Source organism: Mustelus asterias, unplaced genomic scaffold (genome assembly GCF_964213995.1).
Source record: "Mustelus asterias unplaced genomic scaffold, sMusAst1.hap1.1 HAP1_SCAFFOLD_35, whole genome shotgun sequence".
NCBI classification, from domain to species: domain Eukaryota; kingdom Metazoa; phylum Chordata; class Chondrichthyes; order Carcharhiniformes; family Triakidae; genus Mustelus; species Mustelus asterias.
In genome coordinates, this window is record NW_027590117.1 from 956,337 (window position 1) to 974,793 (window position 18,457).

Consider the following 18,457-nt stretch of genomic DNA (forward strand, 5'->3'; position numbering starts at 1 on the left):
TTGCTGCCGCTCCGCGCGGTGTCTGATGGGTCCAGGGTAAATCCCCGCCAACGGCCTGCGACCGACAGCTGGGAAAACCAATCGAAAATTGACGCATCGCGATTATCCAATGGCCGCTCTGCGCCCACTGAGTGACAGCTGCGTTATCCAATCAATGGGTTCCATAGTCAGAAGTTCGAGACCATTAAAAATGATGCTCCCAATTGTAACCAATCGCAGACCGCGTTGCTAACAACAACAGCCCCCCAATGTGATTGACATCTTCTCTAGCCAATCGTAACGCAGTGTCCAATCGGACTGTGCCGCTCGTGCGCGACTGCCGGTCCGATGGTAGTGGGTTATCGTTGATATTTGCCCTCTTTTCAGGTCAAACCAAATAAACAAACTCGTGAGCGTCACTCCCAGCCCAGCGTCATTGCGTCATTTAATTCGATCCGGAGCTGAAACCAATGAGAAATCAAAGAGCTGGAGGCGGAAAGAATCCTTAAAGTGGAACCGCTCACACAATTATAGTTGTACAATTATAATTCGTTGATGGCAGTTAAAGCGGCAAAAGGATTGCGGAAAGTCAGAGGATGCAAAAGCTGAAACCCGCGGGAAAGGAAGGAGGAAAGAAATGAAGGGAACAGGCGACAGAAATGAACGAGAGGAAAGCAAGCTGGAAGCCAGGGGCTTTTAGAGAGGGTATTCCAGAGCTGAAACCCAGAGAGCTGAAAGTACGAATATCACTGGTGGAGTGAACCAAGTAAGAAGTCTTACAACACCAGGTTAAAGTCCAACAGTTTTATTTGGTCGCAAAAGCACTAGCTTTCAGAGCGCTGTTCCCTCATCAGGTAAGTCAGGTAACGTGATGAAGGAGCAGCGCTCCGAAAGCCTGTGGCTTTTGCGACCAAATAAACATGTTGGACTTTAACCTGATGTTGTGAGACTTCTTACCATGAGCTCAGATATCTCAGAGGATTGTTATGCTGGAGTTGATGAAAGGGAGGAAGAGCTGAGGACATGGAGGGTTTTGGAAACATGGATAAGAATATTAAAATTGAGACATTGCTTAACCACGAGTCAGTGTTTGTCACTGAGCACATGGTTGATGCATTAACGGTATCTGGAGTAAATTCTGATTTAATGATGAGAAATCAATTAGCAGCTTTCTGGACACAGCAGCACAATAAATCGGATCAGAAGTGGACCACTTGGCCCCTCAAGCCCGCTGCTCCATTCAATAGGATCATGTTTTAGATTCCAAACCACAGAATCTTTACAATGCCATAACAGCCCATTTGGTCCATCAAGTCTACACTGCCTTATTGAAATTGCACGCTACCTAATCCCACTCTCCCGCCTCACAGCCCCAGAGACCCGGGTTTGCTCCTGGCCTTTGCTGACTGCAAATTTTGCACATTCTCCCCCGTGGGTTTCCTCTGGGTGCTCTGGTTGACTCCCACGATTCAAAGATGTGCAGCTTAGGTGGATTGGCCATGTTAAATGTTCCTTTAGTTTCCAAAGATGTATACATTAGGAACTGAATCTGTGCAATTTTGACACTTATTTTGAAATTTTCCCCCTGGTTCTTGATGAACGCTTGACTGGAACATAAAAAACTCTCATTGAAGCCCTACATTGCAAAAGGTGGCCAATCAGCCCATTGATTCTGCACTGATTCTCTGATCTATCCACGCAACCTCACATATTTATCCTGTTAATCCTCCTAATCTAAACATACTGGGAGACATAAGGGTAAATTTAGCATGGTAAATCCACTTACCCTATCAATGGAGTGTGGGGGGAAACCAGAGCACACAGAGGAAAGCTACGTGGACATAGAGAAAATGTGAAAAATACGTACAGTCACCCAAGGCCTGAATTGAGTCCAGGTCCCTGTCATTCTGCAGCAGCAGTGCGAAAGCCACCCTTATTTCTCTTCCATAAGACCATAAGACAGAGGAGCAGAATAAGGCCACTCAGCCCATCGAATCTGCTCCGCCATTTTTCTCATTCCCATTCTCCTGTCTTTTCCCCATAACCCCTGATCCCCTTATTACTCAAGAATCTATCTATCTCTTTCTTAGATACACTCAACGACCTGACCTCCACAGCCTTTTGCAGCAAAGATTTCCATAGATTCGCCACTCTCTGGCTGAAGAAATTCCTCCTCATCTCTGTTTTAAAGGAACGTTCCTTTCGTCTGAGGTTGTGCTCTGGTTGTAGTTTTTCCTCCAAGTGGAAACATCCTCTCTGTGTCCACTGTCTCCAGGCCCCCCAGTATCCTTTAAGTTTCAATAAGATCCCCCCTCATCCTTGTAAACTCCAACGAATACAGACCCAGAGTCCTCAACCGTTCTTCATACAACAAGCTCTTCGTTCCATGGATCATTCTTGTGAACCTCCTCTGGACCTTTTCCAAGGCCAGCACATCCTTCCTTAGATACGGTGCCCAAACTGCTCACAATACTCCACACGGTGTCTGACCAGAGCCTTTGCCAGCCTCAGAAGTACACCCGTGCTCTTGTATTCCACCCCTCTCGACATTGCATTTCCCTTCCTAACTGCCGACTGAACCTGCACGTTTACCTTAAGAGAATCCTGAACAAGGACTCCCTAGTCCCTTTGAGCTGCTGAGTTCCTAAGCATTTCACAATTTTAAAAGTAATCTGTGCCTCCATTCCTCCTTCCAAAGTGCGTAACCTCACACTTTCCCACATTGTTTTCCTTCTGCCATTTCTCTGCCCATTCTCCCAGCCTTTCCAAATCCTTCTGCAGCACACCTGCTTCCGCAATGTTACGTTTCCCTCTACATGTCCTCACAGACTTCTTTCCGTGAGGAAAAATACCCAACTTCTCAATCGATCTTCATTGCTACAAATCTTTGTCAACAGAATCATTCATGTGAATATCCTTTGCACTCCCTCCAAACTTCTTCAAGTGTGGTGCCCAGCACTGGACTCAGTGCTCCAGGTGAGGCCTATCTCGTGTATTTAAAATCTCAACATTATCTTCTTATTCATGTATTCAATCTTCCAATAAAACATAGGGTGTCATTTGCTTTATTACCTGCTCTCTCAACATGCCCAACCACCGTTAATGACTTTTCTACTGAGAAACCGAGATCCCTTTTTTCCTGCATTTCCTTAAGTGTTTCTCCATTTATTTCTCCACCCTCTCAAAATGAATCAACTCACACTTCTGTGCATTGAACATCATCTAGTTAGGTGATTGACTCGCCCAGGTGCCCGACTGTGGCAAATTGGGGAATTTCACGATAACTTCATTGCAGTGTTAATGTGAGCCTTACATGTGAAGCTTATCTTTTCTCAAATGTGGATACCACAGCTGCACACAGCATTGCAGATGTGGTCTCCATAAACTCCTGTACAATTGTAGCAAGACACTTTTCTTCATCTCCTCCAATTCACGTGCAATAAAACCAAACATGCCATTTGCCTTTGTAATTGCTTGAATGAATAATCCAGATTGTGCTCCGAATTCTCGAGAACATTTGAAATCCGTCACATTTCAAACTCTCCTCAACTCTGAAGAAGAGTCACGGACACCAAAAGCATTAACTCTGTTTCTCCCCCGATAGATGCTGCGAGACCTGCATGAGGTTTCTTGCATTTTCTGTTTTTATTTCAAATTCCGTCACTGTGCCATCCTCATCTCCTTTCAGACACATATTTGTAATTTTTTAACTCTCCAGTGACTTAGGCCACCAACTGTCTTGTCATTTAATCAGTGCTGCACTTCTACTTGTTTAGAAACGACAAGAGAACAGTTCACACTCGATTCAGTGATGAATGATGAATGAGAAATTATGTGAGGAGTTGTGACAGAAAATGAGCATCTCCGCCTTCTCCCTGTAACGCGGCAGATAACAATCTAATTCCTTTGGAACGTTTCAATTGAATCTGTATCCACCGCACTTTCCAGCAGTGTATTCCAAACTTTAAACACTCACTGTGTGAAAAATGTTTTCCTCGTCTTCCTATTCCTTCCTTTGCTCATGATGTTCAATCTGTTCTCTCTCATTCTTCATCATTCCACAAGTGGGAACAGTTTGTCCCTATCCATTCTGTCCACACTTCTCATGACATTTAATACCTGTAAGTGGAACCCCTGATGGAGTGGTAAGATATTTAAACCAGTAGACATTAAGGCATGGATACAACTCGCAGCATTCAGTTAAATGACTTTTAAATACGTTTATGAGCTAACAAGAAGCAATGTGAGATGCAGTAATTTCATTCAAATGAGGAATTATGATTGTAAAATACATATGCGGATATTTTGAATGGATTATTATTGACTTTAAGGAAGTTACCAATTGGCAGTAAACCAATCCAGATAACCCTTTGTCAAAGGGTCATCTGGACTCGAAACACGAGCTCATTTCACTCCTTACAGATGCTGCCAGTCCGGCAGAGATTTTCCAACATTTTCTCTTTTGGTCTCAGATGACAGCATCCGCAGTAATTTGGTGTTATTTTAGAGTTGTACTATTGCACCTCATTTAGAGTTGTAGGACTGAGAAACGTTACTAATGAAATGGATTCGATACTTTGGAACTGTTTTCCTTTTACTTTTCATTGTCTCTCTATAATCTTCCTACCAGAATTAATCACTTCACAATTCTCAGCTTTGAATTTCATCTGTAACTTGTCCACGCATTCCGTCAACTTGCCGATGTACTTTTTGAAGTTTTACACCAGGCTCCTCACAGGTCACGATGCTTCCAAGTTTCACATTGTCCACAAATTCTGAAATTGTGCCCTGTGCACCATCACCTCTGTCTAATATATCCTGGTGCATGTTCACAGTATCTACATCTTGTGTGCATGTCAAACTGGGTTGAGGCTTATAACAGAAAAGAGGAGCCAATGCAGATACCTGCCTGCATATTCCACGTAAATGCTGCAGAATTGTAGTCAAGTGGTTTTGTTATTATTGTTAAGAGGAAGTAACAGAGGATGGTTTCGATCCATCGGCCTCTGAGCTATGAGCCAAGCACTCTTCAGCTGCGCCACTCTGCTACAGAAAGTCCATCTTCGCTTCCACCCGCCCCCCCACTCCCGCCCGCCTCCGCTCCCCAGTCTCCGCCCCCTCCCCCCTCCCCCACGACCCCTGTCCCCTTCTCCCTCCCCCTCCCCCTCCTCCCCCGTTCCCCCTCCTTCCCCTCCCCCTCCACCTGCCTTCCCCTCCTCCCCCCTCGCCCTCCCCCCTCCCCCGCCCCCTCCTCTCCCCTGCTCCCTCCCCCCTTTCCCCTCCCGCTCCCCCTCCCCCTCCCCCTCCCCCTCCCCCTCCCATCTCCCCCTCCCCCTCCCTCTCCCCCTCCCCCTCCCCCTCCCCCCTCCATTCCCCTCTCCCCTCTCTTTCTCCCCATCCCCCCTCCCTCCTTCCCACTCCTCCCTCCCCCCTCTCCTCCTCCCCCTCACCCTACCCCCCCCCCACCCCCGCTGCCTATCAATGCAATCAGTCAGATATTCACTTCCACACTTTTGTTTAACACCATCACCAGTGTCAGGAGGCTCAGTCTGGCTACACAATTCCACTGCATTACACCAAGAATAAAGGGTCAGAGAAAGACACACACAAAAGCAGCCAAAGAGGTTGTTTGTTCACGTGTAACGACAGTCACGGAATTGATCACTGATGTTTGAAAGGAGTTTTCTCTTGTAAATATGTTTATAAATATATTTCCCGCTGTGTAGCTGTGCTCTCTGCTGTTCAAAGATGTTCACTGTTGTTGTGCAAAGTGTTTCACTGTTTATCCTGCTGTGCTCTATGATATAGAGGTTTACAACATGGAAACAGCCCCATCGGCCCAACCTGTCCATGCCGCCCAGTTTTTTACCACCGAGCGATTCCCAATCGCCCGTGTTTGCCCCATACCCTCCAGACCCATCTTACCCATGTAACTGTCTCAATTGTTGTTGAGAGATGATTTCTGCTGTTGTGTAAGATGCTCCGCTGTTGTGTTTCCGGCTGTGTAAATGTTTTATTTTCGATTCTGTTAATATGGCCCCTGCTCTGCAAATGTGTTCCATGTTGTTTGAGAAGATTCTCCGTGAAGATGTTTCTGTCAGTAAATTGTTGCATGTTGTGTTAAGATGTTACCCGTTCGTATGCTTTCTTGCATATAAAATTGATTCACTGCAGATTGAAGTTTTTTGGAGAAAAGAGAAGCCGATGGAAATACCTGTCTGCCGACTCCACGTACAAGCCACAAGTCGTTTCATTGTCAGTGATAATAGGAATAGCAGAGGATGGTTTCGATCCATCGACCTCTGGGTTATAGGCCCAGCACGCTTCCGCTGCGCCACTCTGTGTGTGATGTTACTTATGAATCTCTCTGAGAGACTTTGCAAATCTGTACACATTCTATCTGGAAGGTACATAATTGAAACAGGGCCTTTTGTTCTAATTAATACATGATTCCACACTATCCTCTACTAAAAATCTTCAACGTAACATCATCTGCTTATCTCTGAAATTCATTCTCCATCGTCTCATTACCGAGATTTTCCTTTCGTACATCTGTGCGAGTCGACTCAACTGCTCCAGGTAATAGCAAATTCGAAGTTATACTGACTGCATTTAAAAGTACATTAATATTGATTTCTCTATGGAATGTAATGCCGATATCCAATCATTAACTCCTGTTTGATCTGTCTCTGCAACAGCGACAGTTAAGATGCATTTTTCCGCTCTACTGCAGTTCTGTATTGCGGCCAGTAGATGTCAGCACACTCTGGTAGGCTGAAGTTCAGACATCAGAGAGGGACACAGCAGGCAAGAATTGTTCACATTATATTGAACCTAGGACTGCGGAATTTAGAAATACTAAATCTTTTGGCCATTTCATTTTGAAATCTACCAGTACGCTGCTTCCCTCTGTATTCGTCATTTAAATCCTGATAAATGAGCAAGGCTATGCTCATAATTGAATGTATTAGTGCCGGTTGGCATTTCATTTGGAACCAAATGGCATTTGAATCATTAGCTTAGTTAGAATTTCATTCAGCAACAGTTTAATTATTAGTACACACCTATTAAAGCATATTTTTCAGAAAGTTTTACCTATTTCTGATTGGGGATATTATATAGAGAGAAATTTGCTTTTCTTGATATATATTACTGACCTATATCTGGGTGCTTAGGTTTCGATCTCAAAATTTGTCAGTGGTGCAAAATTTGAAAATATTATGATTTTTAGTGAGGAGGATATTGATAATCTGCAAGAAGATATCGACAGGCTGGTGGAATGGGCAGACACGTGACAGATACAATTTAATTAATGTAAGGAAGTGTGAAGTGATGCATTTTGGTCCGAAGATCGAGGAGAGGTGATATAAAATAAAAGATACACCTTTACCCGTCCTAATCCCCATTGCACCTTTACCATGCCAAGATTCCACAGTCTATTCACCCATCACAGAACCCATTGAATATCCAGCCTGCAGTCTACATTGCACATTCTACTTGCACATTCATCATTCAACATTTTACACTCCCATTTTCCGATGTACCTTCACCTTGCAACATCTCCCTGCGCCGTCTCACAAGCCAGCCAACGTCGCACCTCCACTCTGTCCATTGCCCATGCTAGGCTTATCCTGCCCAGTCCGCATTGTGTTTCACTTTGCTCAGTTACAATGCCCAGATTGCACAACGTTCCAACTTTTATATTCTCCATTCATAACAAATGAACAAATAGAACCATCCCTTGATTAAACACTGTCACCTTTTAGTGGGTGAATTTCATGAAGTGCTGTGTGTGGTTCCCTCCTTGACCTTGATGCTTCTGTACAAATGTAGTCAAAGGAAAATTATCCAAATATATCTTCAATTCTCCTGCTCATTCACAAGGAAATGAGCGGGTGATGGATACAGTTTCAATAGTAGCTTTAAAAGATAGAGAATGGATGTACAAATTTAAAATCCAAGGGAGAGATCAATGCCTGGAGTTGTTTTCAGGCTGTGGCGACGAGAATAACAATGCACATTTTCAATTTGAATTGTTCAAAATACTAGAATGGAATATCCATTGTGGATGAAAGGAAACTTTAAACTGTGCAACTGTGCTGCGCTTCAGCGGCTTGTCATATAGTCATAGCGGTTTACAGCATGAAAACAGGCCCTCGGACAACTTGTCCATGCCGCCTTTTTTTCAAAACGCCAAAGCTAGTCCCAATTGCCCGCATTTGGCCCATATCCCGCTATACCCATCTTACCCATGTAACTCTCTAAATGCTTTTTAAAAGACAAATTTGTACCCGCCTCTACTACTGCATCTGGCAGCTTGTTCCAGACACTCACCACCCTCTGTGTGAAGGAAATTGCCCCTCTGGACCCTTTTGTATCTCCCCCTCTCACCTTACAGCGATGCCCTCTAGTTTTAGGTTCCCCTACCTTTGGGAAAATATATTGACTATCTAGCTGATCTATGCCCCTCATTATTTTATAGAGCTCTATAAGATCACCCCTCAGCCTTTGACAGTCCAGAGAGAAAAGTGCCAGTCTATCCTGCCTTTCCTTATAACTCAAACCATCAAGTCCTGATAGCATCCTAGTAAATCTTTTTTGCACTCTTTCTAGTTTAATAATATCCTTTGTATAATAGGGTGACCAGAACTGTATACAGTATTCCAAGTGTGGCCTTACCAATGTCTTCAACAAGACGTCCCAAATCCTGAATTCAATGTTCTGACCAATGAAACCAAGCATGCCGAATGCCTTCTTCACCACTCTGTCCACCTGTGACTCCACTTTCAAGGAGCTATGAACCTGTACCCCAAGGTCTCTTTTACAGGAATCTCCATTCATCCATCACCTGCTGAGCATCTCCAGCATTTTCGGTTTTTGATTCTGGTTTCCAGCTTCCAGCTTTGCGTTCTGTTCTGTGCAGGTGTTTAACTGGAACAGGGAACAGATTCTGATCAGCGCTGTGACGGATAGAGTAGAATGTGCCCCCGACTATCAAGCCTGTGAGATTACACTCCGAGCTGTCCACGAGAAAGAGGGAGGATCATTCTGTGATGGACAGATTTCATGTACAAAGGGCAAAATGGTCTGTATTCCCACAGCTGTTTTAACAGACATGAGATGTAGCAACATGACTTGCAATCAATAAAGTCCCTCTTCACAGTCCTTGACTTTTTAACTACGAGATTGTTGAACTTTCCACATTGTCAAAAATCCATACATGGACAAGTAAAGCAAACTTCCAGCATGTGGCGCTTTGGGTAGCGCGTTAGACATCTAAATAATGGCAAGTCAGCCATTCAAAGGTTGTGGGTTTCAGTCCCACCAGAATCGGACTTGGGGTCCGATTAGTAGAAAGCAGGTTGCTGCTCCGTGGATGTGATTCAGCTTCGGCACCGACATTTCCTGCTCTGCCATCTCTCCATGCTGCTTCTGTTTATTGGCTCCCAGGGAAAACACTGACTCAAAAATAAATCGCAAACCCCGGGGGCTTTCTTAAAGTTTGACACGACGTTCGCTGGTTGCGTTAGAAACAGTAGCATCTTTTTCAATTAGATATTTCGCTTCTTTTGAAGATCACGAAGATTAAACAACACACACGTGCAACAAAAACAACTTATAAATAACTACAATCAATAAATAAATATCAGTGCCCTGCAACCTGGTGGTGTTATTTTGATGTGTCTGCTGTGCTTGCCCTTCTAGGCTGTCGTGGTCGTGGGTTTGGAAGGTGCTGGCAAAGGAGCCTTGCTTTGTTGCTGCAGTGCATCTTGTAGATGGCGCAAACTGCTGCCATTTTGTGTCGGGAGTGGAGGGAGTGAAGCTTTATGCATGGGAAGCGAATGAAGTGGGATGCTTTGTCCTGGATGGTGCCAAGTTTTTGCAGTGCTGTTCAAACTGCATTCATCCAGGCAAGTTATCTCAGGAAACCACGTGCTCCGGTTTCCTCCCACAGTCCAAAGATGAGCAGGTTGGGTGGATTTGGCCACGCTATATTGCCCCTTGGTCACCAAGGTGTATGTATCGGTAGTTTAGCGGGGTGGATGCGTGGCTCTGCGGGAATAGGTCCTGTGTGCGATTCTCTGTCGGAGAGTCGGGACAGACTCGATGGGCAGAATGGTCTCCTTCACCACTGTCGGGATGGTGTGATTCTAAGGCGATTTGATTCTGTTCGAAATTCCCTGAGAAAACAATGGAACGCTATGTTTGTAGAACTTGGAGAATTGGATTTATTGCAAATTAAATGTTTTTTTACTGCAAGATGATGAAAGTACCTGGATCACGTCAATAAATAGTCAAGATATTTGAGGAGACTCTCGAACTATGTTTTTTTTTATCGTTGTAGATTATCCACTGTGAAGGGAAAGACAACATTGACAAGCAAGAAATGGATATTGCGACTTACGCAGTTGCAAAGTTCACTGGAAAGGAATCCGAAATCTTCTGATTTACTAAATCGGTGCTTTAACCAACTAAGCCACAGAGCCTGATACCGCTCTTCGAGGGTACATCAGAATGCTGGAAATACATTCCAGATCTGGTGGTATTAGTGAAAAAAGAGATATTACCAGATCTGTAACGTCCCTCTGAAAATAGAGATAGTTCACATTTCAGATGCAGACCTTTCACGGGAATGACCGGTTCTCTCTCCACAGATGCTATGGGATCTCGGATAGATTCATGAAAGAAAAATAACTGAATCCCACAGTGGCCCATCGAGACTGCACCGATTTCCCTGTAAACCTTTCAAATCCGCCTTTCCCCGACACCCGCCCACCAGGGTCTCAGGGGAGGTGCTCCTTAGGAATTCACAAAAGAAAGCACACCAGAGGGAATCACACAAATCACTCAGTGAAACACTTCCACTAAACATTGAGCGGTTTAACGTGAGCTTGGTTCCACTTACTGTTTTCAGACACACACCTGGTATAAAAGTAGCCGTGTTCAGGATGTGATTCACATACAGTTTTCTGCTCTGAAGGCAGATGTGCTCCTTCTGTGGCACGAGGTGATTTTTTAAAAAGTACTTTATTCATACGGGATATGTGTGCCGCTGGCGCGAGAAGCATTTATTGTCCAAATTAATAATCTTTGAGTAATTGGCGATGAATTCATTCTGGTGCCACTGCAGTCCATGTGGTAAATGTACACATACACTCCTGTTCGGGAGGGAGTTCCCAGATTGTGAGCCAGCCAGGGGAACGGTGATACATTTCCAAGTCAGGATGAAGTGTGTTTCGGAGTGGAACTGACAGGTGGTCGTTGTTTCTCAGCATCAGCTGCCCTTGTGCTGCCAGGTGAGAAATTCCTTGGGTTTGGATGCTGCTTCGCGAACGAAAAATTACTGTTAGGAGTGGGATTTGAACCCACGCCTCCAGAAGAGATTGCGACCTGAACGCAGTGCCTTAGACCGCTCGGCCATCCTGACTACATTGGCCAAGTGTAAAATTTCTGCACAGGTCGATCTGAATTCCACCTTTATTGTCATTACATTTATAACTCGATGTATTTTTCCATTTTTGAACCCCAACCAGAGTCCTGTATCTGAGTCCCATCCTTTCCCAAGCCGCCGGGGGCTGAGGACTTCTCATTGCTGGATTGCGCTGTTTGCTCAAATCAACAAAGACCCAATTCCCGCCCTCCCTGTTCTTTACACGAAGGTGTTGAGAGTGTCAGATCTGAGCAACGTGAAGTATCCAATAGGAGAGTTATATCCTGGCGACAGGAATATCTCTCCACAGCTGCTTTCGGAGCTGCTGAATATTTCCAGCATTTCCTCTTTCTGATTTTGTCCCTTCATTACAGGAGTTCATTTACTGACAACCCAAAACTTGTCTCGAGGGCGCAGGTCCAGACATACCTTTTCTGTGATCTTCACACAGACAAGTTCACTCTTCACTTTCCAACACACAAGCTTTAAAATCGGTTGCTTCCACACTCAGCACCCTGCGGCATTGCCTTCAACCCTCACCCCACCCTCCACCCGACCACCAGGGTCTCAGTAGTACAAATGCTTCTTGGGAATTCACAAAAGGAAGGGGATCACAGTGTTTGTGAGGGAATATAAAAGGTTAATCCACACTCACAAACGGACTGATTATGTGAGAATCTCTCTCTCTCTCACGTACACACACACACACGCACACACACACACACACAGACCACCACCACCACCAAGGCAAATGGTGAAATTTCATCAATTAAGAACATCTGGGATTAAATGTCTGACGACCATGGATCGATTGTCAAAAGGAAGACAACTGCTTCACTAATGTCCTTTAAGGAATGAATATTTTAACTGGTTTGGACCTAAATGTGGCCCCCGACACACAGCAACTTTGGTGACTCTAAGCTGCCCTCTGAGGTGACCTATCAAGCCGCTCAGTTCAAGGGAAATTTAGGATGGGCAATAATGCGGGCCCAGCCAGCGACACCCACATACCAGAAATGAATAAACAACATAAATCGGTGAGTCAAACTGAGGGGATACAGAAACTCAGTTGCAGTACCAAAGGTTGACAGAGACAGAATTAATTGAGAAACCATGTTTCAGTTCCGGAAGCTGACAGTCAGAACAAGTCACTTCTCCACGCACAGTTTAACTGATCGAATCAGAAAGATCCCAATCTTCATTGAGCAGCAGATAATACAAAACACAGTCTGAATACAGACAGATGCACCAGAAAAAGCATTCCTTCTGGTTGCATCACAGCTTGGTGCGGCTCCTGCTCTGTCCAGGACCGCAAAAAATCGACAAAGTGTCGTAAACAAAGCCAGTTCATCACGCAAACCAGCCTGCCATCCATTGACACGCCGCGTTGCCTTGGAAAAGCAGCCAGTTTAATCAAGCAGCCACACACCGTGGAGAGATTATCTTCCACCGGCTTCTGTCGAGAACTGGATACAAAAGTCTGACGGCAGGCACGAACCAAGTAAAGAACAGCGTCTTCCTTGTTACCATCAGAATTTTGATTGGACCTATCTCGTATTAATTGGATCTTTCTCTACATGTTGCTGTGACTGTAACTCTACATTGTGCGCTCTCTTTCCTTCGCTATGTATGGTATGCTTTGTCTGCGTAGCATGTAAGAAACAATACTTCTCACTGTGTACTAATGCATGTGACAAGAATAAATAAAATAAAAGAAAATCAAAGAATATGACACAGATATCAAGGTCAAGTCGCCGTAGTTGCAAATGACCAGAGGCTGCTTTCCCCCTCAAAAGGGAGAGCTTACTGGTGGCGATTTAGCCCAAGGGTTACCATGCCTCAGGCGACAGTCAATGCTTGGAATATCTAATGTGCGATCGAATAGTACATCTGGATTTTCTTTGCAGAAAATTTGTATCAAAATCCTGATGTTGTTTTTAAATCCGGGGATAATATACGGCTGTTACAAACTGCCCTGCCACCTTCAATGATTTGTACACAGGTCCATATATTTCCCGCTGTTCCTGTTTCCTCTTTTGGAATTATATCCTTTATTTTGTATTGTCTCTTTGCGTTCTTCCCACCAAAATGAATCACTTAATTCTTCATCCGCCACATGTCCTCCCATTCCACTAAGCTGTCTGTGTCCTTTCAGAGTTCGACTGGAATTTCTGTAGCTCTTTTCAGAACCAAAGGGCGTCCCAAATAATTTCACTGATAATAAAGGATTTTTGAAATATAGTCATTGTCCAATTGCTGAACTTTTGAACTGTCTGTTCGATACGTCAGAAATTCCTACATGGGGATGGGGAATAAGTGCACCAGGTGTGGCTCTGTGGCGCAACGGATAGTGTGTTAGATTCCTCGTCATTGTCTGGCGAGACAATCAAAGGTAAACTTTGAAGAAATCAGTTGTTCATAAACTGGTTAGTTAGATGTTGGTTATAGTTGCGATGACCGAATTGTTCAGGCGTTTGATTTAAAATCTAATGTGGTTCACCGCGCGGGTTCGAGCCCCCAGGGTTTCGAGAGTGGATGAAACTGTTCATTTTCTTTAATCACCTCCAGAGGGCTGATCACTGACTGGAAAACTGATCGCCATTCCTATTGGATTTTGTGAAGATATCGACGAAATATTGAGTGAACAGATGGAAAAGAAGACGATAACAATGTATGTTTGACTTCTGTATTTTGGGAGCCGATCGTGGCTCTGCGAGGAGAAAGGGGTGAGGTCAGAGGTGCGGGAGATGAATACGGCACGGTTGAGCGCCTAACCAAACACCGAGGGTCGGGGTGGAGGCACCTTGGTTTCAGGAAGTTGGAGTCCATGTCAGGAGCGCCGATTTGGAAAGAGGCATCAGGGGAACAGTTCCGACTGAGGTGAACAAACTAGGAGAATGGGGGTGGCGTCCTTACAGGGAGCGGGGTATGAGGATCTGTACTCGGCGTGTGAGTCGGTGGGGCTTTAGTTACTGGTGGCCAGTCTATCTAGAATTGGAGGCAGACAGGTCAAGGAAGGGTAGGGAAGTGTCGGATTTGGACCATGCGAAAATGCGAGGGTAGAAAATGGAAGCAAAATCGCTATTTTTTCCAGACGCAGATGAGAGCAGGAAGCAGCACCGATACAGTCATCGACGTAACGGAAAAAGAGTTGGGGGGTGGGAAGAGGGGGTGGCGGGGTGGGGGGGGGGGGGCGGTGGCTGAAGAGGACTGGTACAAGAAATATTCCACATACTCCACAAAAATCACTCACTTTCAGGCGCGTAACCGGAGCCTAACGGTGCCTTTTGTGATGCTATCTGAAGATTACAGTTTCCAACCCAGTCACTTTGTACAGAAATCTGAGGAACCTCCTCAAAACCGAGCCTGTTAACTGAAATCCACTATTTCTTTCAGAAATTGCAGGGAGCTTTCTCAGATTTACTTCCCTTGTAACTTTGTCCGTTTCATTCGCACTTATCTTAGAATTTTTGATCCGAACAATTCCACAATATCTGTTTGATCTGGATAAATTATTGATGTTCCCAACTCGAACAAAATGCTTTGTTATCAATCGGCCAATGGGACTTCTGTGGATGGAATTCTAATGTCCTCAGGAAGAGGTTTAATAATGAGCTGAATGAACTGTTTTTGTTCACAGGGATGAAAGGTTATGTCACTGGGCTGGCAATCCAGAGGTCCGGACTAATATTTGGGGACACGGAGTAAATCCCACCACGGCAGCTGGTGAAATTCAAATTCACGGATTTAGTACATAGAAACATGGTTAGGAAACAGAAACAGGAGTTGGCCATTCGGCCCAAATAAAGCTGGAATTGAATGCAAGCTTCAGAAATGGCGGCCTTGAAATTTCCGTCGATTGTTTTCCAGAGACAACATCACAGAATAACAGAGAACATGTCACACAACAGGACACGCCTTTACAGAACCGAGAAAACTTCTGCACAAGATGGATCATATTTACACAACCGGGAACACATTTACACAACAGGGAACACATTTACACAACAGGGAAGAATTTGACAAAACCACAGTGAAGATCTGTCAACGACAGAGTCACAGTTCCACAACAGAGAGAACAGTTACACAGCACAGAACAGTTACACAGCAGGAAATACATTTCAAAACAGGGCCTAGCTTTGTGTAACAGAAAACAGCTTTTCATAAATGATCATGTTTTCCATCTCAGTATCTTGCTGGTGTGCTCGGCACCTTTTCTGTCTGTCATTGTGTGTGTATCCTGGTAGTCTCTGACTGTTTTACTGTGTGTCTTTCTCTATCTGTTACACTCGAGGTGATGTGATGTGTTATTCTCCAGCCAGGATGTGCTGCCCACCACGGAGGTTGTTGTTGTAAATCAATAGTTGTCGGACTGCCGCGCAACAGTCATAGGCAGGAAGCGATTATGTTTCGGAGCAGAGTGTCGCAGCGGAAGCGGCCCGTAACCCAGAGGTAGATGGATCGAAACCACCCTTTGCTATCGTGTTTTCTTTCGTATCAAAAAGGCGTATTCGGCTGCTGTCCAAGAGCAAATCTGGATTTTCTCGGCAGCAAATTTGCTTCGTCATGTTGATTTGTGTTACTGTGGGTGGCACAGCGCATTTGTCCCAGGTTTAGTTCAGTTGGCTGTGCAGCAGATTCAGTCAACTGCTCCCGATCAGTTCCTGTCTCGGTTGAGATGATTCATACAGGCCCCTCCTTCTGAGCCTTGCTCCCCGCCTGAGGTGTGAATCCTCCGGTTAAATCACCAGAAGTCAGCTCTCCCCTGAGATGTCCGCTGAATCATCTCGGACCGTGGACGTTGCTCTAAATTTACAAACAGCAAAAATATGACCTGCTCGTGGAAACCGGAGGTGTCCCTAAAATATCATTTCATCATAATTTTGAAATGTATCATTTCGCGAACATTTGCAAACAATCAACTTTCCCCGGATGCAGAATCCAAAGACCAACTGTAGAAATCCTCCAGGAGCCTGACGTGAATTAAACACGCAACCTTCTGACCTGGAGGGACCTGAGAAATAAACTGTCTCCCTCTTTACTTTCTCTGGATTTACATCGAATGGAAGAGTAACAACGAACCGAGATTAACGAGAGAGCAGGAACACAACATTGTCCTGCGGGAGAAATGTCCTCTTGTTGCGGGTGTTAAGAGCACAAGAGCTGGTTGGGGGAAAACATGCGCATGACGAGGTGGCCGAGTGGTTAAGGCGATGGACTGTTAATCCATTGTGCTCTGCACGCGTGGGTTCGAATCCCATCTTCGTCGTAGGTGCATTTTCTCCGTCTTCGTTTTGACCCACTGATTGAGGGCGACTTATTTTGAGGTTTGCGAACAAACGTGAAGTTTCGACCGAGTTCTGCAGGTATTTGGGGTGAATAATCCAGCACCATTCCATATTCCTCATCCAAATGAGAAACCCGAGCTGGCAATCGATTCAAATCAGGACACCAGCTTTGGGCAGGAGTTTGCCACCATGAGAACATATGGTTTCAGAAGCTCGAAAACAGACTCCAGCTTCATTTGAGGCACCAGTTGCGGATTTTGTCTTTCCAGAATCGGACGTTCCGCCATGAAAATTAGTGCCGGGTTTGGTGGAATGGTCATGTTCAATTGCCCCTCACTGTCACGAGCATTAGCATGTTAAATATGTGGGTTACGGGCCTGCATGGGATTGCTGATGGCGCCGGCTCGATCAGCCGAATGAGCCGAATGGCCTCCTTCTGGACTATAGGGATTCTATGAAGTTCAGGGCGAAAGTTTCACTTCTTTGAGAATTTCCCCAACTGTTCTCGGATAAGATTAAAACTTCTAACCAGTCAATGCCTGTTTGAGGACTGGCAAGGAATAGGGCTGACATTGAATAGGTTCATATTGAATTAGTTACAGCAAATTGATTCTTTAAGAGGTGTTGGTGCAATGCTTTCAGAGAGACTGTCATAGTTCCTTTTTTTGTTCAGTAATTTTGTTAATCTACTTGGAGCGGGTGCAGTTTGTCAACATCTGTGCCTCTTGCTTGGCCACCTCTGTGGGCAGCAGCAGCTCCAAGGTCAAGTGGGCGATGGTGGTGACTGTGTGAGCATTTGATCAAGGTTCCTGGCCATCACATTGGTGATTTATTTAAGTGGCTATCGCAGGTCAGAACAGTACAGAACAGGACATCTGAAATGAAATTCACTCAAGATTCTCATTATTCATGAGTTATTAATGGAAATATTTCTTCGATATGCTTCCGGTGTAAACTTTGTTGCAATGAAAGAATAGGCCTCAATGCTATTCAATGAGTTCTCAGTCAGAAACAACAGTGAAAAGGGGGGTTAAACTGTGCAGAAAAACGCGACAGCCAAGATCAGTTTACAAATTGTGTTATGGACACACCTTCGTGAGCAACGAAAGTAATTCCGTAATTATAACTAATGAAAATAACAACCACTTTAACAGAGCAAGCGATGGTGATGTCGTGGTGAGCATGGCTGTCTTCGAAGCAGTTAGCCTGGATTCGGTTCCCGGCCATAGCACTGGTCATTTATTTAGGTCCTTATCCACGGCCTCTTGCGTTTCAAATCATGTGGTCAAAAACAGTTCAAACGCAGCATTTGCCGGAAATGAAACAAAAAGGACGTCCCGTTTAAATATTATTAATTCGGACGGAAAATTCCGCTTCAAATTCTCTTTGCAGAAAAAAAATATTGAAACAGAGGAAGAAGTCTCTGTGTTAATGAATGAGTTCTCAGTCAGAGACAAAGATATAAAGTAACGGGAACCGAACACAGTTGACCTCCCTGACTGTGATCTCAATAATCCCGATGAAGTCAATATGAACGTTACTGAGGTCGTTGCATCGACTGGCCAATAAACAGCTCCGATGGCAGGGTGGTTCAGGCATTCGACTTGGAATCTAAATTTGCTTTGATTGGAGACTTTTTTAACTGAAACAACAGGCCTCAATACTATTCAATGGGTTCCCAGGCAGGTACAATATTAAAAAGTAGGCTTAAACTGTCCAAAAAACAAGAGTGAACAATTTCAGTTCACAAAATGTGCGT

The 18,457-nt window shown here is 44.6% G+C and overlaps 1 protein-coding gene and 2 non-coding genes across 3 annotated transcripts in view; 2 read left to right on the forward strand and 1 right to left on the reverse strand.

Annotated features, from left to right (window-relative positions):
• LOC144482317 (uncharacterized) overlaps positions 1-18,457 on the forward strand; it is a 474,174-nt gene that overhangs the window by 240,977 nt on the left and 214,740 nt on the right. The gene's annotated exons all lie outside the window — the stretch shown is intronic.
• trnal-cag (transfer RNA leucine (anticodon CAG)) lies at positions 11,325-11,407 on the reverse strand. The gene has a single exon. It is a non-coding gene; the product is annotated as a tRNA-Leu (tRNA).
• On the forward strand, positions 16,598-16,679 carry trnan-guu (transfer RNA asparagine (anticodon GUU)). The gene has a single exon. It is a non-coding gene; the product is annotated as a tRNA-Asn (tRNA).